This window comes from Miniopterus schreibersii (assembly GCF_964146895.1).
Source record: "Miniopterus schreibersii genome assembly, chromosome: 2".
NCBI lineage: Eukaryota > Metazoa > Chordata > Mammalia > Chiroptera > Miniopteridae > Miniopterus > Miniopterus schreibersii.
In genome coordinates this window covers 1,070,169-1,093,539 of record NC_138102.1, presented here as the reverse complement: position 1 = coordinate 1,093,539, position 23,371 = coordinate 1,070,169, and the positions used below count along the sequence as shown (strand labels likewise).

The 23,371-nt window shown below is 50.2% G+C and overlaps 1 protein-coding gene across 1 annotated transcript in view; it reads left to right on the top strand.

Annotated features, from left to right (window-relative positions):
* CSMD1 (CUB and Sushi multiple domains 1) overlaps positions 1–23,371 on the top strand; it is a 1,001,626-nt gene that overhangs the window by 716,379 nt on the left and 261,876 nt on the right. The gene's annotated exons all lie outside the window — the stretch shown is intronic.

Genomic DNA, 23,371 nt, shown 5'->3' with positions numbered 1-23,371 from the left:
CTAAAGACCTAAAATTATTGTAAGAGGATGTACCATTGATATTAAGTAATCTAGCATATGAAAGTGATGATTTTAATATGCATCCTCTCACAGGTCAGGATTGGGGTTATTAATTTAAAGAGCAGAACAAGGGACACTCGGAACAGTGTCCCCCAACATTGGTAGGAAACCCCGAGTTATAGGCAGGAATTCAAGCACATTTGCTGAAAAGCTTTAGGTTATCAAAATGAATCTGCCATGAAAGCTTGTCATTAAAGCATGACCAAAATTCACTTTCAAGATCAAAATGATTCTTATCAAGGGACCTTATCAATAATTTTATTAATCTCATTAATAATTCTTATTAAGAAAATGCATGTAAATAAAGTAGTTATTACAGTAAATCTGTTTGATCAACCATTTATACCCCTGAATGCCATCATTCATAAGGAAAAAATTCATTCATTTCAATATCTCAACATTTATCATTTGTTTTTCATTAAAGGAGTGTCACATTTAAACTAAATATGCGTAGAAGTCTCTTGGTGGATGTGATGTGATAAGTGAGATAACCTGTCAGTGAAGGTTAGGAATCGTTTTATTTTAACAATAATGACCTGTTAGTGTTGCAGTGCCCACTCTCACCCGCCTCTGCTGGTCTGTGTGCGGACCTGGGGGTTTCAAGGTGAGAAAGTCGTTTACTGCTCTGTGTCTCAGCCACAGTCTCTTTCCTGATGAAGGCGCATTTGATGTTCTTACCACTAACAGCCACTGAGTCTCGTTCCCCATGCCCATGGGGGGGGGGGAGAGAGTGTCCAGAGAAAAGCAGAATGAGGTTAGAGGGTGCTTTCTGCTGCTTCCTCTTGCGTGAGACCCCACAACAGGGCCCCCCACGCCCAGGCCTGGCCAGCTCCTCCCTGACTCAGGCCCCAAGCTGCCCCCTGGCTCCTCTCCTGACCCCCGAGCCGACCTCTGTAGCCCACAAAGCCCTTCTGTCCACGTGTGCGAATCTCTGCCTGCATTTCACCCCCACCCAGCGCAGTGTCTGACACGCAGTAGGACCCCGGTTCTTAAATAAGCCAATAAAGAGGTCGCCCCATTGGCGCAATGACTGACACACCGGAAGGGCCATCAGGTGATCACCACCTGAAAGTCGGCTCTTTCCGGCCACGGCTCCTCAAACCCACTGCTCGGGGCCAATTTGTTTGGAGTTTAAACACTTTCTGTCCCTATTAGTTGCTCAATAAACATGCAAGCGAGTGAGTTTTGCACGGCACCCTCGGGACCTGCCCTCTAAGGAAGAATGGCTTTTGTACCCAGTAGGTTTCCAGTGTATTGAGCGACAGGGGACCAGCCTCATGAGATTAGAATCTGCTACAGCTGGTAGGATGGACCAGTCAAACTGTTTCACGATGTCATAAATAGACTTAGTGTATTTTCATGGCACCTTTTAAGAATATAATGCTTTGATAGGGGGATAATTGTGTATGAAGGGTTTTATTTTTAATTCCACTCTGATATTTTTCTCACATATTAATTTAAACTTCTAAAGGAACTTTTCAGAAGACCTCGCTGTGAGCCCCCAGATTTTGTGGTACTTGCCTGAGGAAGGAGCTAACCGTACTCGCGGCTATTAATCCAGTCAGCCCTTTTCTTCTTCCTCTTTAATATCGCGATTGTTATTACACAGCTTGTTTCTTTTTTAAATTTTTTTAAATACGTTTTTATGGATTTCAGAGAGAGGAAGGGAGCGAGAAACATCACCGAGGAGTCACGGAGGGGCCGCCTCCTGCACGTCCCCTGCCGGGGGCCGAGGAGCCCGCAACCCGGGCACGTGCCCGGCCCCGGAATCCAGCCAGTGACCTGCTGGTTCATGGTCGACGCTCAGCCACTGGGCCACACCGGCCGGGCACACGGCTTGTTCCTTAAAGGGAAATAGAAGTTTAGACAATGTCTGACCCTCTTCCTGTGGCAGCCGGATGGTGTGCAGCTCAGAGGGGGGAGGAGGCCTGGGCCGCGGGCACATCACTCCGAGTCACGGCTTCGTGGCCTGCGAGTAGATGTCACCAGGCAGGGCTGCAGAAACGGGGGTGGGGAAGGGCCTCCGGCGTGTCCCAGCCGCACCCCGTTTCCTGAGGACTTGGCATTCGCGATTCCGCGCCAGCAGGACCCCAGGCGTGTGCCTGGTTCCAAATTAACACCAAGGAGAGAACAGCCGGTTTCCAGAGGGCTTCCCTCTTCCTTTCCGAAAGGTTATCACGGGGCAGGTGTTTAAGTGGTTCCCTAAATAGTCTCCAGTGTGTTGCTTTGAAAACACTGCGCCGTTTGGCCGCGGGCAGCGCCCCCGGCGTCAGCGAAGCTGCTCTTTATTCCCCCTTCGTGAGGCCGTGGCGAGGGCGAGCGAAGGGGTCGGCGGCCGGAGCCAGGCCCCCGGTGCCGGTGCGGTCGCCGCCTGCACCTGGACCAGCTTGGAAACCGGGCTGCGGACAAATGATCAGGCAAACGGCCGCGGAGGGGCATCGCGTGGGGCATCGCGTGGGGCATCGCGTGGGGCATCGCGGGGATGAGGCTCTGACAGGAGGGCGGCCGCCTCCGGGGCCGCGGGGAGCGGAGGCCCGGCTGCTGTGATCAGGTGACCTGCTCAAAATCGTTCCCCTTTCCATCGATTGCATGTCGCCAGGCACAATGGTGCCGACATGCCCAAGGCAGCGGCTTCTGAGTGGACTTAGATTTATCCCTTTCGTAGCCAAGCGCCAGGGTCAGAAATGTCTGTTTCTATAAAATCACATCTTCACAAAGTTCTCATGAAAGCCTGAAGGCCGTTTTCCCCTCAGCACACAACTATGGGATGGTTTTTCCGCCTGAGGCAGAGACTTATAATTATGTTACTTAATTAGTTCTTTGTCTTTTGTTTTATTTTATTTCATTTTTTCCATCACCGCTCATCCCCTGGATGCTCCCTGCCCCCGCCACCCACCCCCACAGTCACCACACTGCTGTCCAAGTCCATGAGGTCTCTCGTTTTTTTTTCGTTTTTGCTCAATCCCCCCAACGCCCCTCCCTAACCAGAGCTGTCCGTCTGCTCCGTCTGTGAGTCTGTCTCTGCTGTGCTTGGTAGTTTGGTTGGTTGGTGAGATTCCACATGTAAGTGCAGCCAGGTGGAACTCGTCTTCCTCTGCCTGCTTGTTTCACTCAGACTCATTCCCTCCAGGGCCCCCTGTGCTGCCGCAAAGGGCAGGCTTGCTCCCTTTTCACAGCTGCGTACTATTCCACAGCGTGAATGTGCCACAGCTTTATCCACGCATCTGCTGATGGGCGCGTGGGCTGTTCCCAGATCTCGGTCTATTGTAAATAATGCTGCAGTGAACACAGGTGCGTCACAGATTCTTTCGAATTAGTGTTTTCGGTTTCTTCTGATAAATTCCTAGAAGTTGGCTCAAAGAGCAGCTCCATTCTTAGTTTTCTGAGGAGCCTCTGTACTGTTTTCCACAGCGGCTGCCCCGTCTGCATCCCCCCAGCAGCGCACCAGGTCCCCTTTCTCACTCCCTCGCCAGCACGTGTCGTTTGCTGACTTGTTGGTGGAGCCATCCTGACAGGTGTCAGGTGACACCTCATTGTGGTTTTAAATCGCATCTCTGATGGTCAGCGACCTTGAGCATCTTTTCATGCACCTCTTGGCATCTGTATGTCAATTCGAGAAGTGTCTGTCCAGGGCCTCTGTCCATTTTTCAGTTGGACTGTTTGTTTTCTTGGTGTTGAGTTTTATAAGACTACCTATGACAAACACACCCAGCGTCATCCCCTAAGAGAGGGAACAAGACAGGGCCGACTGCGCTCACCTGCTGGAGGTGCCAGAGCCACGTCCGGCCGGCCGAGACTAGGGCCTCGCCCACCTGCGAGGAGAGACTGACCTGCTTCGAAAAGATGTGTGGGTTCCCCGAGCCGGTGCAGAAACTTAGCTCCTCTCCTGACTCTCCCTAGAGTCACTACTCTTTCCTATTTTTTAAATTGAATTTCTCTTAACACTGCGGCTTTAGAGTTCTGTTCTCTGAGTTTCTTAAATGCTGGATACCCTGTTTCCTAGAGCACTGTCCCCCTAAACACATACGCACCCACTGTTACTTTTCCGGGCCCACCTGATATTTGCACTTAAGACAAAAACATTTGCACCTGACACCAAACATTCATCTTCCCAAACTCCACCCTAAATTATTACAGAATTCTGTGAAGCCTGATATTTCCATTGTATCTGAATGTCCACTAACAATGTCGCCTGAACCAGTCCCCCCAAAGCCGTCCCCAGGTCAGAGGGGAGGTGACGCTGAGCCCTGCGGAGGGGGTGGGTGGGCAGCGACAGGGTGTGTGGAGGCGCAGGTGCGTGTGGCGTGTGGCGTGTGGCGTGTGGCGTGGAGATGAGCGTGAACAATGTGCGTGTCATTCCCCGAAAACACCCACCGCTCTGCCCAAGATGAGACGTGACTGTGGCGGGTTTTGCCTCATCGCATGTTACTTACTCGGCCCCTCCCTGCGGTGACATTGACTTTTCCCACCAGTGACCCGCGTTCAGATCCCATTTCTATGTGACAGCGTCAGGCTGCCAGGGGTGGGACGAAGCTGCCAGCTCTAGTCGAGGGCAGGTGCCCACTGCTAACCTAACGCTGTCAGGACCCAGGCGGCTGCTTCTGGGAGTGGGAAGGAGCAGGGACACTGAAGACTTATCCAGAGCCTGTTGGTCTTCCCACTTGCGCCACCTCTTGGGGACCAGTCATTGTCGGGACCCTCGGGGGACAGGACGGCCGTGAGATGTGGCCAGACCGTCATCAGCATCCTCATTCTCCAACCAGGGCCCTTCCCTCGCAGCCCTGTGGGGAGAGCGGGCGTGCCGGACGGGGCGGGGCGGCTGGTGGGGGAGTGCGCTAGGTCACTCTCGCCTCACTCTCTTTAAATGACCCCTAGCTTAATGCCTTTATTTTTATTTACATCAGACATGGTATGAATGCAGCTCTAGAAACAGACTAAATTTATATCTGTATATCTCTACAGATAGAAAGATGGCAGATATTCTTAAACTTTTTTTTAATCCTTACTGGAGGGTATTTTTTCTATTGCTTTTCAAAGAAGGTGGAAGGGAGAGAGAGTGAGAAACAGGGACAGAGGCAGAGACAGAGAGAGACAGCAATCGGTTGCCTCCCACACGCACCCCAACCCAGGTTGGGGATCGAGCCTACAACCCAGGTACGGGCCCTTGACCAGACTCAAACCCGAGACCCTTCATTTCGAGGGCTGATGCTCTAACCACTGAGCCACACCGGCCAGGGCCAGGTAGCCTTAAGCTTTGTACAGATAACTCTGCAGTGCTCAGCTGATGAAGTGTGAGCCTGGAGAGGCGGAGCCTCCTGTTGATGAGCGATTATGCAGGAGGGGCTCTTTTCTGAGAGAGAGAATTTCTAAGTATCTTTTACCAGATTTTAATTGAATTTGAGTGTTATTAATAGTGCCGAGTGCTAATTACGCTTTCAGTTAGTTAAAATAAAGGGGGCTTCAGTCTTTGGTGGTGTTCGTTTATTCCCTCATGAATATTTATCGAGTGCCAACCACGTGCCCGCCCCGTTCTGGGTTCTGGGACGACAGCAGTGAACAAAGAAGACAAGCTCCCGGCGCCCAGGGGTATATGCTCCCGAGTTTGGGGCAGGAGGCAGAAAGCACACAGTCAATACAGCAGGTCCTCCAGTAACATCGTTTCGTTTAATGTCATTTCATTGCAACCTCAATGAGATGCCATAAAGACCTTACTCTTGTTCATATCAGGGAGCTTGTGGTAAAACTGGCTCCTTATATGTCCCTTTGCTGAAAGTCACAGGATCTATCGATGACGTTGAGTGAGGACCGCTGTCTATAGTACATCAGATGGGAGTAAGTGCTCTGATGTAAAATAAAACTGGGTGAGTGAAGGTAAAGTGAAATAAAGTTGGGGACAGGGGTGCCAGGGCCCAGTGGTGGTCCTAGTATTTAGTACACGGTGTCAGCAATGACCTCATTAACGAGGTAACACTGATGGAGAGACCTGAAGAAGTGAGGGGCCAGCTGTGCAAATAGGGGATGGAAGAGGCACCGAGGGGACAGCCTGCCAAGGGCCCTGATGACAGACGTGCTTGACAAGCCCAAGGAACACCCATAGGGCAGCAGCTGCAACATGGAAGGAGAGGGAGACACAGGTCAAGGTGACGCCTGCTGATGGGAAGGACTAGAGCCTATTGTTGTGGACAAATGTACGGATCTTGGCTTTTACTGGAGGCAACACAGGACCCCTCTGAGGAGTTTGGAGCACAAGGCGTCATGATTTGTCTTATACCGTACAGGGAGCTCCCTGGCTTTGTTGAGAACACACAAGAGGAGGCCAGGCAGAAGCAGAAAGGCCAGCAAGGACGCTCTTGCAATAATCAAGGTGACAGTGGCCTGGAGGTGCGGTGGATGGTGAGAAATGGCCACATCACTTATTTTGAAGTTCGGCTAATGTGATTTTCCAGTGGGTAAGCTGTAGGGTGGAATGAGCCTCAAGATCAACCCCAAGGTTTGTGGCCTAAGAAAATGAAGGAAGAAGCCACTTACTGGGAGAAATACAGTGGTGGGAGCAGGCTTGGGACTGGGGTGGGGAAATGAGGCGTCTGAGCTGATTACCAGACATTCAGAGGGAGGTGGGAGTGGTCCGTGCGGCACAGAGTTTCCCGTCTGAGGCAGATGTCAGGGCTGGAGATGCTACAACAGCCATTCGAGGTCTCGAGGAGTGAGAAGAACTCACGTGGAGGACGGGACATGACTGGTCTTTCCGTGGAGCCTCCAATGTCCTTTCCATGTGCGGCTGACTTGGACGAGGTGCCTCGTTTGTTCTCAGTGGGCATTTCTTGCCCCTACCTATTGCTGGGGGAAGTGGGCTTCTTGCGAGAGCACAAGAAAAAGAATTTTCTGAGAATCACACAGAGGATGAGATATTGTAGAAAGCCCTGTTTCTGTGGAAGTACACCCCCGAGTCTCCAAGGTAGCATTTCCTTTCATCCTGCCAAGACAGAAGTCCCATTTTGCTTTCAGCAGAGCTAGGATTAAAGCCGTTGCCCAGAGATCTCGCTCCATGTTGCGCAGTCCAACCTGGCATCAGGCTGGCTTGGCTTGTGTTCTCAGCTGCAGTTCATCAGTCCACTGTGTGCGGGGTACACAGGGCCACAGGGCTATGGAGGGAACATGGGCAGGAGCAAAGAAGCAGGAACAAGAGAGCCCCGTGAGCCAAGAGAGCCAAGAGTGAATTCCTTTGTCTGGGGAATTATGTATCCCCTCATTTTCGTGGGATTGCACCGGCTCCACCCCTTCTGGCCAGGTTTGACTGACAGGCATCTTCCTTACGTCACCCCCACTTTACGGAGCATGCATCCATCTCCCCTTTGTTGGACCCCTTCCCCCAGTGATCTGTGGGGAATGGGCAGGTGGCTCCCTGGGGGGGTGAAATTGCAGCTTCCTGGTGAAGCTGCCCCATGACAGGCCTATAATGCCTGGCCTTCCCTTTGCTCCCTCCCTGTTATTAATAACTAGCTAATTACAAGGGCACTGTGTTAGTGGAGTGATGGTGACCTGCTCTTGGACATCCACTGTCAGCAGCTCAGCCCTTTAACAAGACACGTCACATATGTTCAGAATAACTAAAAGTGTGCAATCAGTGAAAACAGAACGGAATCAAGGCCGGGAGCCTGGGCCGAGAGGGAGCCTCATTAGCCTCTGGTTGCAGCCAGCTAAGCTGAATTTAGTACCAAATCCAGTTCTTTTCCTATGTCTTTTCTTTTTGCCTCATCATAGTTTGTTCCAATTACAACACAGTCCATGCTTGTAAAGAAGGAGATCGTTGCCTTTCTATCACAGCTTGAGGCCTGCTCATCCCTCTTCTAGCAGCTCATCATTTAAGATAATTTCATAAAAATTAGACAATGAAATATGATTTCCAATTGCATGTGCCATGGTGGAGGCATCCAGCTAAACTAGCAGTCAGTGAAGTGTGGACATAAGTTAAACATCAATAAAACATCCAGCAAGATTACTGCAGCACTGCTCACCTGACTGCTGTGTGATAAGACCAGAGTTTGTTACAAGTGATTTTATTGATAGATTTTGGTATGTTTGAAAAGTTGACATTTAGATTTTCTCTAATATTTAATTAAATGCAGGTTGATTTGTAAAAGATTTTTTTTTTCGTTTGTTGCTCCAAGATTAATATTAAGTTTGAGGCTGAGATTCAAGTTGCAGGAAAAAGCCTAAGTCAGAGAAAATATTGAAAGACTGTGGTGTGAGCAAACCATTGCCTGCCTAGAAGGCATTCGCTGAGACTGAAGGTTGTTTTGTAAACTGCTCTTCCTACCACATTCCTGCTGGATCACTTGGGGAGTTAAAGTGCTGGAGGGGAAGGAAAAATTGGGTTTTCTATGGAATTCTCCCACTTATCAGCTGTGTGACCGCGGGCCGCCCATGTCTTGAGAAGTGACTGTGAAGACGCCCTCAGATGCCGAGCACAGGCCTGGGCACCCAGCCAGGTTTCTATAGAAAACCGATGTTATTAGATGTGGTCATTTATTTATTTATTTTTAAAAGTTTTTTTATTGATTTCAGGGAGAGGAAGGGAGAGGGAGAGAGAGAGAAACATCAATGATGAGAGTCATTGATCGGCTGCCTCCTGCACACTCCCTGCTGGGGACCGAGCCCACAACCCGGGCCTGTGCCCTGACTGGGAATCGCACTGCAATCTCCTGGATCCTAGGTCGATGCTCAACCTCTGATCCATGCCAGCCGGGCCAGGGTAGGATTTTAACCACCCTGGTCTCTACCCAGATGCCAGTAGCAGCACCCTAGTCCTGGCAGCCAGTGTCTCAGACAGTGCCAGCATCTGCTTAGGCAAAGAACCAAGGTCTGACCTCTGCAAAGTCTGACCTCTGCAAACGTGCAGGGTCACGTTGAGTCCAGCCTCTCCGAGGGACGTGCTGAGCTGACCAAGAAAGTCCTGACCCAGCACTAGTTATTCCCTCTTTCACAGAGAATCTCACGATACCAACAAAGAACACCTTCAGTTGTATGCGCCAAGCTTATCTGGCAGTTGAGTTTTTAAATGAGCAGCCTCTGAAACAGCAAGACACTTGACCTGAGGGGAAAACGCTATGGATTTAATTATTTTAGAGTAAGTTGCCCCACTTAAAGAAAGATTTCCCTCTAATATGCAACAACTAAGGACCAAATGTTTCTTAAAAGCCTTGGCTTTTGTGATAAGTGAGAGGCACTGACTCTCATCTATGGAGCACACCGATTTTTGAAGTGAAAGGGTACCTTAGTGGAACATAAGTCAAAAGTTGAAGGAGCCTGTTGCCCATGGAGACAGAGGGACACCCCCAGAATCTGTCCCTCCCCATATCCCTACTTAGCGTCCATCAAAAGGTGCCACTGGCCACTTTGTAAATCAGGCAGATGAAGGGCAGTGTGCCCGTGTACACAGCCCAGTTCATCCATGTGTGAGAAGGGAAAGGAGCCCAGAATGTGGAACAGCAGAGGAAGGCCGGCCCTGGTCTTTGGGAACCAGGGTGCGGCTTTCCCACTGTGGAGCGGAGTCCCGGGAAGCCTGGCAGGTCCTCTTAGGGGAAGCCCCCTTTCTGCAGGGGACCCATCCATGTGTCTTTGTCCCGGCCCCAGCCAGGCGGGCGGGTCTGTCTGGTGCCCACCCAGCCGTGCAGCCCCTCCGGACAGCGGGCCTCAGCCCAGGTGGCAGGAAAGAGCCGTGCAGATGGCACCCTGCCGGGCCTAGGCAGGGAATAACCATAGAGCACAGTGTGTAATTACTGGGTATCGGTGCTCATTCCATCACCCATTCCCTCCCACCCCCAAGGCAGGGGCACCCACCCGGCCCTCAGGGTCAGGGAGGAATGGGCCCGGCCCCCTGGCGGGTGGCCGGGCCGGGTCCACGCAGGGAGGAGGGCGGCAGGGCTGCTGTCCCTGGGAAACGTCCTCTCCACCCCTGAGGATGGAGGGCGCCAGGTTGGAAGCTCTGCTCAGAGGAAGCTCTAATGGGGCGTGAAAACCAGGCCCATCCGGCCCGTTGAGGATGCCTTTGGCGGGAACCTGAAAGTTACTCATTTTTAGTGGTCTCCCAGCTGCTCTTCGGGGCAGTCCTGCGGAGTGTCAGGGAAAACAGCTCTCCCATTATGAAATGTTACTTGTCCCCTGAATCCCCATTACTAAACTGCAAGATTTTATTTACATTTCAAAAGGAAATGACTATTATCTTAACAGATGCAATTTTCCCTTATTTTCAAACGAGGTAGTTAATTTTTCGGATTAAAATAGATTTCTGTTTTGCTTCCTTATTGCAAAGCAATGGGGGCCTAGAGGGAAGTGAAAATGCAAATAAGCAGTAAAATATTGAACAAAAATCTCCGTTTATACAATGCAGAAATTCAGCTAACATTTGGAAACGCAGCATTGCTTCTCCACATTCTCATGTGATATTTTTTCAAATACGACAGAACACTATGTGGCTGTCCTCGCTGGGCTTTCTGTCCATTTCATAGATTGTGAGCATTTTTCTATGTGGACAAACATTCTTTGAAACACATTTTACTGGCTGAAGAGTTCCCATCATGTGGCTAAACCACAACTAACTGGACCCATTTCCTTTTGTTGGGAGCTGAGAGTGTTTCCAGGTCTTCAATGTTACTGTACTGAAACTGTTATAAATGTCATTACACCGAGTATTTTTAAACAAGTTCTCTTAATTACTTCCCTAGGATAGTCTTGATTTGTAGAATTCATAAGTCAAAAGTTAAAGGAAGGCATATTTGAAGATAATAGTATCCGCCCCACCTCACCAGACGCCCCACCTCCTGCTTAAATGTCCCTTAAACAGGGAGCTACACTTCTTTTCAGGATTATTTTATCTGAACAAGCCTCTTCTTTCAGGCGACATTCCACGTTGTCTTTGTTTTTGTTTTCCTTACGGTGACCTAACTTCAACTCCATCATCAAGTGCCAGAGGAAGCCTCTGCCTTCTGCAAAGTCAGACTCTCAGTATCGAGTTGCAAGGCCTGAGGCTGCCTCGGGCTCTCCGGCCTCGCCTGCAAGTGTAGAGGCCCTACTTAGAGTGACCGCTGTCCCCTCCGCGACCACCCTGCCCCTGCACCCCTTGGGCGTCAGCGTCTCCTTCTGCCCCTTGCTCTGTCCCCCGACCTCTGCGGTCAGCTCCCACCGTGGTCTGGCTCCTCTGAGCATTTTGCTCACTAGCGACAGGTGTGTCCCAGGCTTTCGGCCCAGCCTCTGAGAGGACGCTCCCGTGTCCATGGCTCGCAGCGGCCGGAGGCAAGCACGCTCACGCTCACGGCAGGGCTGCGCTGCGAGGTCTCGGGGTGAGGTCTCGGGGTGCTCCCCGAGCGTTGATTTGAGCACAGCCTGTGACTAGGAGGAGTCGGGGGGTTAACTCGGGAGGTCGGATCTCACAGCTGGGACAGGCACGTGGCTTCAGGACAGAATCTGAACAGCTCAGGCTGTGAGCAGGTTGCTGGACCTCCCTGAGCGGGATGACGGGTGCTGGGGAGACAGGACGGACCGCAGGCCGCGAGAGAGCAGGGGAGGTGCATGTCCCCTCGGGGACTGAGCGCTCAGGACCTGGGGTTTCCAGGGAAACTGGGCGACACGCTCGCGCTTTATTCCAGCTGCCTGTGTCTTATCCCCTTTGTTCCTTCTCCGGCTCAAAGCCACTCAGCTCCGAGTTAAGGGTTGTTCGGGGGCTGGGACCAGGCTGGGAGCTGCTGGGGCGAGGTGTTCGGGGCCTTGAGCATTGGGCATCTATGGCACCGGGGTGTCAGCAAGACCTCCCTGCACAGCAGGTCCTGGGCCCTGAAAGGGTTCCGGGTCCACGCTCCGGCTCTTCCCGGTCCTTTGGTTCCTGGGGGAAGGAGGGGAGACGTTTGGCTCCGGAGCAGCTGGGGGCCTGAGTTCTCTGCACTGGCTTCTGCCTCAGGACTTGGGGTTTTATTTGTCATCTGAGCAGCAGCTCAGAACCTCACTGAACAGGACAGGACCAGTCTGAGCGGCTGTGTGACGGGCCTGCAGGTGTGTCCTCAGCAGGGGAGCCCACGGCCCCGCCTGCTCTCCACCGGCCCCTCGCTTTAGCCGCGATGCAGATCTTGTCTCTGCCTCTCAGGGCTCCACACCCAGGCCAGGGCCCGGCCTTCATCCCACTGGCTTCACTGGCCCCTGTATGGGGGCCCAACGCACCCCGTCTTTACGTATCGCCCCTTCTGGTCCCTTAATCATGTCCCGAACCTCGCACGCAGTCCCCCTCCCTCCGTCTGTCCCGCACGCCCCATCCACTCTTGCTGTGTTTGTCCTCCGGCCACATTCTGGACAGTTTCTGAGGTCTGTTTTGAGTTTATTAATTTTGTGTCCTGCCATTCGTTACCCGTTTTTTAATATCCTGAGGTTGGCTGTGAGTTTCATATTTACTGTCATCTGTGGAGCCCGTACAAGGTGAGCCAAACAGCCTGCTGGAAATGGTTTCCTTCCCGCCCCGCGCTCACCGGACCCTCTGTCCGTGGACTCGCGTGGACCACACCCGCTCGGGGTCCTGTCTGACAGCCCTGCGCCTGAGTCCGTGGCCCGCTGTCAGGTAACCCGCCGCCTCGCACGCAGGTGGCCCGGTGCCCTCGCTTGGCTTGCGAGCTGCTTTTGGTTTTGGTGACGGGGACCTCGCGTTCCCGGATCTTCAGCACTGGGGACGCTCGGGCTCTTGAAGGAAGCTGCATCCCCCAGGGCGTCACTTTGCTTCTCCCAGTTTTCCACAGTCATCACCTAAGAATATTCTTTGAATTCTAGTCTCAAGGTGAGATGTTTAGGGCCATGTAGGTTCCACGAATCCAGGTTTCAAACCCGTAAAACTGCCGACTTAGGGGTATAGGGTCTTGGCGATCATCCTTCCGCACGGAACCGAGGTTGGAAGGACAGCATTTCGTTGCTTGTGTTTATTTTTCGGTTCTTTTTCATGGAGGTTTGTTCCCTGTCGACTATTGTACTGCATGAGCGACTTTTCGGGGGCTCATTGCTGAACAGTATAATATAAAATACACTTAAATATAATTAATCTGTTTGATTACGCATTACGTATAACATGCTTCGTGTAACATGTGTATCCTGTGTTATATGTGCTCTAGCTGCCTACCCAGACCTCCCGTTCTGGGGGTCACAGGCTGCACAGGACCCTCTCGGAAGGGATTGGCACCCTGGCCATGTGGCGCAGCTGCTGGGCGTGGTCCTGTGCCCCTGAGGGTCGCCCGCTCCATTCCCAGTCAGGGCACATGCCCGATTGTGGGCTGTGAGTTCGATGCCCAGCACGGGGCAGGCAGGAGGCAGCCGGTCAATGTTTCTCCCTCATCGATGTTTCTCTCCCTCTCTTTTCCTCTCCCTTTAGCATCGATTTTTAAAAATTGGGAAAAAAACAGGACTTGCACAGTGACCAGGCTTTGCCGATTTCAGTGGGGCTCCTGGTCCTGCTCGCTTCTCAGGATTCCTGACAGAAGTCACCTCGTTCTCAGGAATTCACCTAGCGTTTGGTTTCTTGCTCACCTGGGTGGGACTCAGGTCACCTTCGTTGCGCACGTCCGGGCCCCTGACTGGAGTTGGCTCCACCAAGAACCGGAGGCTGTGGCGGGGCTGCAGGTGGCGTGTGCAGCCTGGCGCACCTGCGTGGAGTCACGGGACGGGCTTGTGCGGGACGGGAGGCTGAGCCCCGAGGGGAAGATCTGATGGGGATCCGGGGCCGATTTCCAGGCTGGCGCACGGCCTTCCCAGCCGCAGGCTTCCTTTCTCTCTGGAAGATGCACCTGGAATTCTTAGGTGGCTGTAAATACTCGCGTCCTCTCAGAGGCCTCGCCACAGTGACAGGGCCGTGAGCTCCTACCCGTCACGCTGAGAGATCTCCTCCTGGTCTGGGCTCTTTTCACCTGGCAGCGTAACCTCCCCCAGTGGCCGAGCCCACAAGCCACTCGCTGGGTGACGAGGCAGGACGCCTATGGCTCCCGCTCCCGCTCCTCTGTGGGCGCCATGCGGGAGGCCGGTGGGAGCGGCTGGGCCTCTGGCTCTGTGGTCAGCAGCCCATTGTCTCCCCATCTGTCGGAAGCGCCGTCCTGGCCAACACTCAGCCCGGATCCGCACCATTAATGAGTCACACGGAGAATTCGAGTGGAGAGTCCGAAAGGGGCAATTTGCCCGGCAGAGCGATTACCCATTTCACGTGCGACGCGCATTTTCGGAGAATCGGTCCCTCTGAGCGGCTTCCATGACAAATGGAACCAGACTTCCCCCCACGCGTCCTCAGGGCTGGAGGGACCCGATTAGTGACAACTTTTATGCACAAAAACCACTGCACAAAGGCCACTGTTCATGCACAAAAACCAGAAGGTACAGGAAAATGAAACGGGAATTTGAGAAGATGGCGTGCCCTTGGCGGACCTTGTTTTACGTGTGACCCTTTCCTTCCTTCACAAACACGGGCGTCTAGCCGACGTGACTCACGCTGAGCGCTGAGTCCTGGAAGCGTTTACAGTGTTTAAAAATTATCAACCTGAGGCGTCTGTGGACTAAGCCGCTCCTCTGGTTCCCTCCCCTGAGACCCGCCACCTCCTCCTGCCGACCGGGCGTCGCATCCTGGGCTCCAGGTCAGGGCCAACCCCTCCGTGTTCTGACCATGAGCCTTTTGGGGGGTCTGTTGATTTTCTGGTTTAGAGAGAAACTCTTTCTAGACCCAGAGGGCTCGTGTTTCTTTTTGCTCCTACAAGTTACTCAGCAAAAGAAACCTATTGGGTCTTATCACTTTCCAGATGCTTCTCCAAACGGAGACCCCAGTATTTCGTCTGTAATTCCTTCCCATCCTCGCTGGGGTCCTGCCCCCACGACCATGTCTCCAGGGCTCTGAATTTCAAGATCAATTTGGGGGGCGGGGGAGAAAGCCAACATCGAGTGTATTCTTCCTGGCAGGTCCTTTTATATAATTTATTATATTAAAACCAGGGGACAATTGGAAGTTAGGACAAGTGATTTTACCTTTATTGAAGATGCGTAATCTCAATAAAGTAAATAATCTCAAAGAGATGACGTGATGTATTTCCATCAGTAACGTGCGCTGACACTTGAATTCAGATATTTCTGAATCAGGGACACTGAGCCTCTCTCTCTGTTACCGGGGTTCAGAATGGGGGTCTCAGGAGCCAACGAGGGCTCTAACCAATGACCTGAAAGGACCCCCAGCCAGCAGTCTTGACCTAAGTCTGGACGTTTCTCTAATAAAATGGCTATGGCACCACATCCTTAAAAACCAGTGCTAGAAATCCTTGTTTTTTTAAAAAAAAACCGTCTAAGTATTTTTGATCTTGCAATATCGTTTAGTTTTCTCTAGTGAGGACTTTAAAAGCTTGCTCAATGTTCTCCTGATTATAACAAAAAGCAATAACAAAACTCTGAAGAAGAAATAATCCTTTACCCAGGTTGTAGAATCAGTATTACTCCGGAGCTGCCCGCTGGGTGCGCAGGACAAGGCAGCCCCCAGAGCGGGCCCGCGGGCCTGCCAGGGATAAAGCAGGCTGTCTGTGGAGCCGGGGAGAGGTCACGTCTGAAGGACAAATGAAGTCTCTCAGGCCACTTGTTTACTCGTCAGTGCCTAAGGCAGAGAAATCCCCGTTCGTCTTCAAATGAGCCCTTTGAGAGTATGTCTTTACTTACTCAAGAGCTGTGCCCAGAACATTTTCCCTGAGCAATTAAATTTCCTCCCCACACTTGAGGACTTAGATCTTTCATTATTCAGCCTGGACTGAACCTGCTAAAATCACCAAGGATCTCCGGTGTGGCCAAACCAATGGCTATGTTTTTATCTCTTTACTTGGCTACTTAGCATCTCTTCAAGCTGCTCACGACCCTTTACATCTGGAAAAACTCTCTTATCTCTGCTCCCCAGGACCCCACACTGCCGCTCCGCCGGCTGCTTCCCGCTTGTTCTGCGGTTTTATCTGCCTGTTCTTGACCTCAGAACCTTCAAGCTACTCTAGACTCGGCCGTGGGCTGGCTTCTGTGGATTGTCACAGCAGCCATCAGCGAATCTATGCTGTTTCCCTACTGTGTGCCGGTCCTGTGTGGAACCGTGAGCAAGGTAGAAAACCTGTGGGTGGAGGGGCCGCCTCCCCTAGGAAGCCCCCAGATCAGTGACTAGCAGGTTTTCTGCTGGTGTTAGAACCATGAAGACGGGCATGCAGAGCCCCGGGCGGGAAGGGTGCGGGAAGTGCTCACTCAGCCAGGGTGCTCACGGCTGGTCTGGGAGGCCGCATTGGGGTGATCTCTGTGTGGAGAAGATGGCAGGGATGTGACCATGTGGCTGAACGGGATTTGGGGCAAGTCATGTGCTTGGACACTTCAAGGAGGGGGTGGTCCTGACTCTCGGTCTAGGTCACATCGATGATTCTCATGATTGTAAAACGTCACCTACGGGACAGCAACCCCCACGTTTCAGGGACAGATCACCTCTCCCGGTCCAGACGTGCATATCCGCAGACTAGTTGGTGTGTCCACGGGGCTGTCCGCGGGCACCTGCAGTGAAGCAGGTTGAAAATAGATGCTTCATCCCTGGTCTTAATCTGCTCTCCTCTCACATCCCGGCCAGACAGCTCCCTAGAGTCGGCTGCTCAGGCAGACAGCCCCCTCCCCTTCCCCCTTCCCAGCCACAGGAGGTTTTACATTTTCTCTCCAACGCAATGAAAACATGCACGTGGCTCTCCATCTCCGCCGCTCCAGGCCTGCCCAGGCCACCCCAGCGTGTCCAGACCACGTTACCATGTGCGCCCTCTGCCTCTGCGTCCGACCCTCCCCAGCCAGTCCTGTGGGCAGCACTGAGACCTGGTTCCCCGGCACTGGCCAGGCCTCCTCTGCGCACTGTCAGTGGCTCCCCTTTGGTTCCCTCTTCCTCTTAAGCTGCATTGACATGAGCCCCTTGGCCTTTTTATTTTATTATTATTGTTATTATTTGGTTGGTTGAACGCTCTGCTCTTCCCTTCCTGAGGAGCTTGACTTTGCTGTTAACAGGGGGTTACCATGTTCCCTGTGCCCGTGGTTCACTCGCCCTTTACGTTTCAGGTTGCAGGGCCTGTCCCTTCAGAGGCCTGTCCTGACCCGGTGCCCTGTCCACTCCGCCCCCTTCTCTCTCTGACACTGTCCTGAACTTGGCTCCATAGCACCTATTCCAGGTGGTAACAGAGCATGTCGCTTGGGGTGGTATCGTTGGGTGAGGTCTTCTCGTTAACCCCCGGAGCTGGCACGGAGCCTCCGTATCGGGCCGTCAGTCCACGTGGGCAGAGGGATTCTGAAGACCTGAGCGGAACTGGCCACAACTGAGTGGCTATTTTTATTTTCTAGTGTTGTTTCCATGGTGATTCTGATTATTCTAACATATCAGAAAAACAATCATTGAAATTGTTTGCTTCTTATGAATAAATATGCATAATACTTTAAAAAAGTACGGTTATCATCTCTGCCAGCGTTTCACTGTAACACGGAACACCATCGGGAGCTGGACAAGCCCTGGAAGAACATACGTCAGGGTCCCTCTGTGTTGTACGTCCTGTGGGTTTGGGCAAATGTGTGGTGACGTGTCCAGCGTTACAGGATCACACAGAGCAGTGTCACTGCCCTAAAATCCCCCGAGCTCCACCTGTTCATCCCTCCCCACAACCCTGTAACCAGTTAGTCACTTTAATTAGCTATTTTTTAAAGGAATTCCAGGTGATTAAAAATCAGATTTTTATTCATGAAGAACGACATCCTACCCTTTTTACTGTTGCCATGGTTTTGTCTTTGTCAGAATGTTTAAACGTTCTCTTATTAAGCAAATACTAATACATGTTGTAAAATATATTTTAAAAATATATATGATAGACAAATCATTTATATTAAATAATATAATTAGTTAATAGTAAAACTATTTTATATAAGCAAATGTATAGCTATTAATATACATTTAGTTCAATATTCTTATTTATTTAATGTAAATTTTAATAGTAATTTAACAACATATGAATACATATGTAGCATATATATAAGTGACAAATATATCAGGTATATGATACATGTTGATATCATTTATATTTACTGTATTAGAATGTACCTAAATATAAGATTCTGAAATCACTTATAAACTATTATAAGAAAGAAACTTATATAGGTACTTATCACTTACATAATTAACATTTTCTATTTTTCAAATCTAAGAATTGACCACTAAGGTTTTACAATTTAAATATATTAGCTTTGAAAGAAAATATTTAAATATGTGATATTTAAATATAAATATGAAACAATTTTTTACATATGTATCTTTCTAAAGTCAGTTATATTATACATTGACTTTGAGATTTTCCTCTTTTTTAAAAAAATCCTATTTGAAGGTTATTGGCCTGACATTTGAGATCTGCGCCACGTCGTATAAACTGGCCTAGTCAGAGGCTGTCTTTACTGATAGAAGACATGAATAATTAGGTGTCTCTGAGTCAGCCCTCAAAATTATTCATGAGTCCGAAGTCAGGGTCCTTGCGTTTGCAGGAAGAGACTAATGCGCAGGAGACGGGCTGGGAGGCCTCAGGCCGCCTCCTTCCCGGGGGTCGCTCTGCACCCGTGGGCCCAGCAGCGACACCCGCACGCCGCCCTCGGGAGCCGGCTCAGACCGGGGTGCGGTTCCCACACAGCTGAGGACGGGCTCCGGGCCCCCGAAAGCTCTGGAGCTGTTACTCTGTGGAGGTCACCTGCGCTGAATTGAACGAGCGTACCCTTAATTTTCATTTTGTTTGAACAGCAAGTGACCGTCTCTGTAATTTGCAGAGACATAAAGCAAGTGCTCCCTCCTCGCGCGTTCGCTGCCGTGGCGCCTTATCCTCGCAGGACGGTTACTAATATCCCAGCCTCCTGAGAAATCTCCTGGGCTTCCCGCTGCAGAAACACAGTCCAGGCGACGCATGTTCCGGGGACAGAGGCTGAACAGAGGCTGGGAGTGTCCCTGTTGACCTGGACCGTCCACCTGCAGGTGGCACTTAGTGTGAGGCGGAAAAATAAGTGTCCCTCCCACCTTCCGAGTCCTCCTGGCTGGACTGATTATCAGGTCAACACGAGACAGACTAACGGAGGAAATGGCCAGATTTGTTATCAGTGTGTGGTTTCCCTAAGAGCATGAGGCCTGAGGACACGGTGGGCAGTGATGGCTCGTCTGCCATCTGGGTTTGGGACGTCGAAGGGAGGAAGGCAGTTCTCATGGAGAGAGGGGCCAGCGTTGGTCAGTTACTGTTGGCCGGGCCACCTTCACCCGGGACACGGGGGCCTGGCTCGCCTGGGCCTTGCGGGGGCCTCCCAGTGCGTCACCCTGCTTCGTATTAAACTACGGCACCTACGCGGACACTCCCTCCCTGGAGCAGGTTCTCTGCCTAAATTCTTTAGGAGATAAAACATATTTTAAAAAATTAATTACTGTAAATTGAGAGATAGTTTGATTCAAGACTAATGTCCGTAGAATTGGAAATAGGAGGCCATGGGTAAACTCCAGAGGTAACAATTATGACAGCGGGCAGTCAGTGACTAGTGTTTTAAAAGTCAGGGAATTGAAGTGTATGGTGAAAAGGGGGGGTTCAGACCAGCGTGTCTGGTGTGTCAAGTTGAGCGCTTGGGAAACCAGCCCCGGGCTCTCACAGGGGGCGGCGTGTTCCGCAAACCTGCCAGCTCCTCTCATTACGATCCAATAATCTGAGATCCAGAGCAACACGGATCAAAGTGATGTGTTTTTGACAGTTTATTCCTCTGTATACTGTTTGTTTAGAACCCTAGTGTTGTGTAGATAACAAGAATTTATCATTCAAGTGTCAACACTCCTTGTTTCACCTACTTCTGGAAGGTCGTAAATATTTGCTACTATCCTGGGATCAAAACCGACTACTGGCAGAGTCTGTGCAAATATTCAGTACAAACAGAGAAAAGTCCCCCAGACTCTGTCATGTGTGTAGAAGTGTCCCAGGGGATGCTCTAAATCAAAATAATCACGTTATAGCTAAAAAACAAACAAACAAAACGGGGAAGGTGTGATACTGTAATAGGAAAATGCTGTTGAAATCAACATTTAATTCTATTATTGGATTTTTAGGAAGGAGTAGTGTTGGATATGTCTCATCCTTGCTGAGATAAAACCTCTTTGCAAACCTAAAAGAGCTGAGGGACCTCACCCAGGACGCCTCTGTACAGCAACATCCCTGGCTGCTAGGGGACCGAAAACGCGTCACCTCTCTGAAGGTCCAAGGTGCTTACAACTGCTCTCAAAATAGATCCAGCTGAAACACGATTTTAGGTCCCTAAAAAATTAAGTATCAACAATAAAATATGTTATAATAAATCAGGAGCAATTTCACTAAAAAGTGTAAGCTTACTTAAATGGCTCTTATATTGGAGCATTTATTCCAAAGTTATGCAAACTAAATTTTAATTCAAAATATGGCATTGTACCCAAAAATTTAATAGTCAACTCAGAGCCCTAGTGCTTAGCTTGTGGCCTCATGTGGGAAGTCTGTCCGTCTGATCTTTTCCCTGCAGGAAAATTGCCACCGGATGGTCTTTGAACTAAAGCCTCATGGTCTGGATCCTATGGCTTCCCATGTGTGTGTCTGATTGGGCACATAGATGAAAACACCTATTTCCTTCACTTTTTGGCGTTTAGTATCTTTTTTATTATAAACTGTTATTAAGGAATTAAAAATATATACATTTTAAAAGCCCCACTTTAGTTTACAAAGCCCTTTATATATAATGTCCCATTAGCTCGTCGCGGCAAAGGTAGAAGGAAGCTGGACTTTTGAGATCACCTGGGTATGACTCTGGCCTCATCTTTCTTTCCTATAAAATGGGTTTAGTATTATCACCTCATGGAGTGGTTGTATGGATTCAGTTTACAAACGTATATAAAAGATACTTGGAGTTTCTAGCAAGTAATGTGTTTCATTTTACCTCCTCATTAGTATTATAAGTAGTATTCTTTGCACTTCACTTCTAATTTTCTCTGATTATTTTACTAACGTAAATCTGTCTCCACTAATTTTTTTTAAATTTTTATTTATTAATTTGAGAGAGTTAGGGAGGTAGAGAGAGAGAAAGAGAGAGTGATCTATTAGCTGTTCCATTTATTTATGTGTCATTGGTTGACTTTTGTATGTGCCCTGACCTGGGAACCCACAACCTTGGCATATCTGGATGACGCTCTAACCAACTGAGCTACCCGGCCAGGGCTCCACTAATTTATTTTGCTATCATTTCCCGTATCATAGAGGTAGCGTTGACTTTTGAACAATGCAGGGAGTTAGGGGCACAGACCCCTCCACAGTCAAAAATTTTCATATAACTTTGACTCCCCACAGAGGTCGTTACTGATAGCCCACTGCTTGCTGGAGGCCTTCGGATAACGTCTGTTCTGTGTGTTATATGAATATATACTGTGTTATTACAATACAGTAAGCTAGAGAGAGAGCGTTGGGGAAATCATGGGAGAGAAAACGCAGGCACAGAGCTTATGGCAGGAAATGCTTCCTTTCCTTCCCCGGAGCCCGAGTCTAGCTGTATGGTTGGCTCCAAGTAAGTCCATGTTGAGTTTTAATTGACAATCATGAGGCCTAACATCAAAGGACAGGACAATTGATGGGAGAAGCATTTTCCTCACGGCCCTACACACCTGGCAGGAATCCTGTGTGTAGCTAATGAGATATGTGAGTCAACATGCTTCGAAAAATGCATTTAGACGTATATACAGAACAATGTCTACATTTCAAATCGAGTTTCCAAGCTTTTACAGCTACCTGGCGTCTGCTCACCCCTTGCATAATTGTACATCTCGTGTTAGTGTCGGTCAGTGATGGGTAAAGAGTCTCCCATTGAATGGTCCCAGTTTTGAGTTTTATCTTGGAGGTTTTGACTAGAGTTTAATATATGTGTTAATGCCTATGGCACACGTCTTCTGAGACTTGAAAAGATATAATTCAACAAAATGAGAGTTAAAGTGATATTAAAACCAGGCATTTCTCCCCTTTGCAGCATTTCCCTGAGGGGCTGGGGATCCTGCTTAAAGCTGACCCATCTCCTCTACTCTTCCTGACCCTAAAGCTTCAGCTTTCAGGGATATTAATTGCTGGTGACGCCGCTGAAACAGAGAGTTGAGGTTTATGGGGCTTATTGTTTATTTGTACATGTTTATCACCTTATTTTTTCCTGCCATTACCCATTAAAAACCTGTCTCTGTTTCAGAAAATCAGCCAGATTTTTAGAAATTTTGTTGAATTTATTGGGGTGACATTGGTTACTAGGATTATATAGGTTTCAGGTGTACAATTCTATATACGTCGTCTGTCTATTGTATTGTGTGTTCGCCACCCCAGGTCCCGCCTCCTTCCATCACCACTCATCCCCCCTTTACCGGCCCCCCCCTTTCCCCCCGGTCGTCGCCACATCCTACGTGGTTTTATATGTATTTTCACGCTGAGCCTTCCTCGCTGCTCCGCTGCCTCCCGCGCCTGCGAGCCGTTCGGCCTCGCCTCATTCGCTCTGAGCTCTCGCAGACTTCCGACACCTCCCCTTCCTCTAACCAACAAGCCGCTTTGACTTTATCTTTAGAAAGATCCAGAGTGTTTTGATCTGACTTGAACGGGCGCCTCCGGCGTCTCTCCTTTCTCTTTGCTTCTGTCCATGCTTGAAAAACGTAAGGGGCAGTGGGGGTCGTAGGCCCGCTGAGGCCTTTCTTTTGTGTCTTGGACCAGGTTGGGGCTGAAGAGTCGTCGGGTGAGAAGCTCAGTGTAGGGGACACGGCTCCGGATAGAGACAGCGATGGCCGGTCCCCGATGAAGCCGTCTTCCCTTGACCCGGCGATAACGGGGGATAGAGGAGGCATCTGCCCAGCGAGGGCAGGAAACTGGTGGGAGTAACATTCTGCGTTGGGGTTTCTATAATTAAAACTAGAATCTGTTTAGCTGAATTTGAGACGTTAGTAGACGCCTGCCTACTGACTGGGAAACGGTACGGACTAAACTCATGGGGTTGGAGAAACGAGCTGCAGGGCTCTCGGGCTGATGGCAGCAGAGCCGCCGGGGGGTAGGGGTTTGTGACTTGTCGGCCCGCACACGCGCCGTGTAAGATGCGTGTGGCACAGGAGTTACCGCCTTACCTGTTTTACCCGTACGGTCCTGCGGCATTGGGAACATGCGCGTTACAGCGAATCCAGCGCCACCTCCAGGGTGTTTCTTCTTCCCGACTGTCTCTGAGCTTGAGCAGA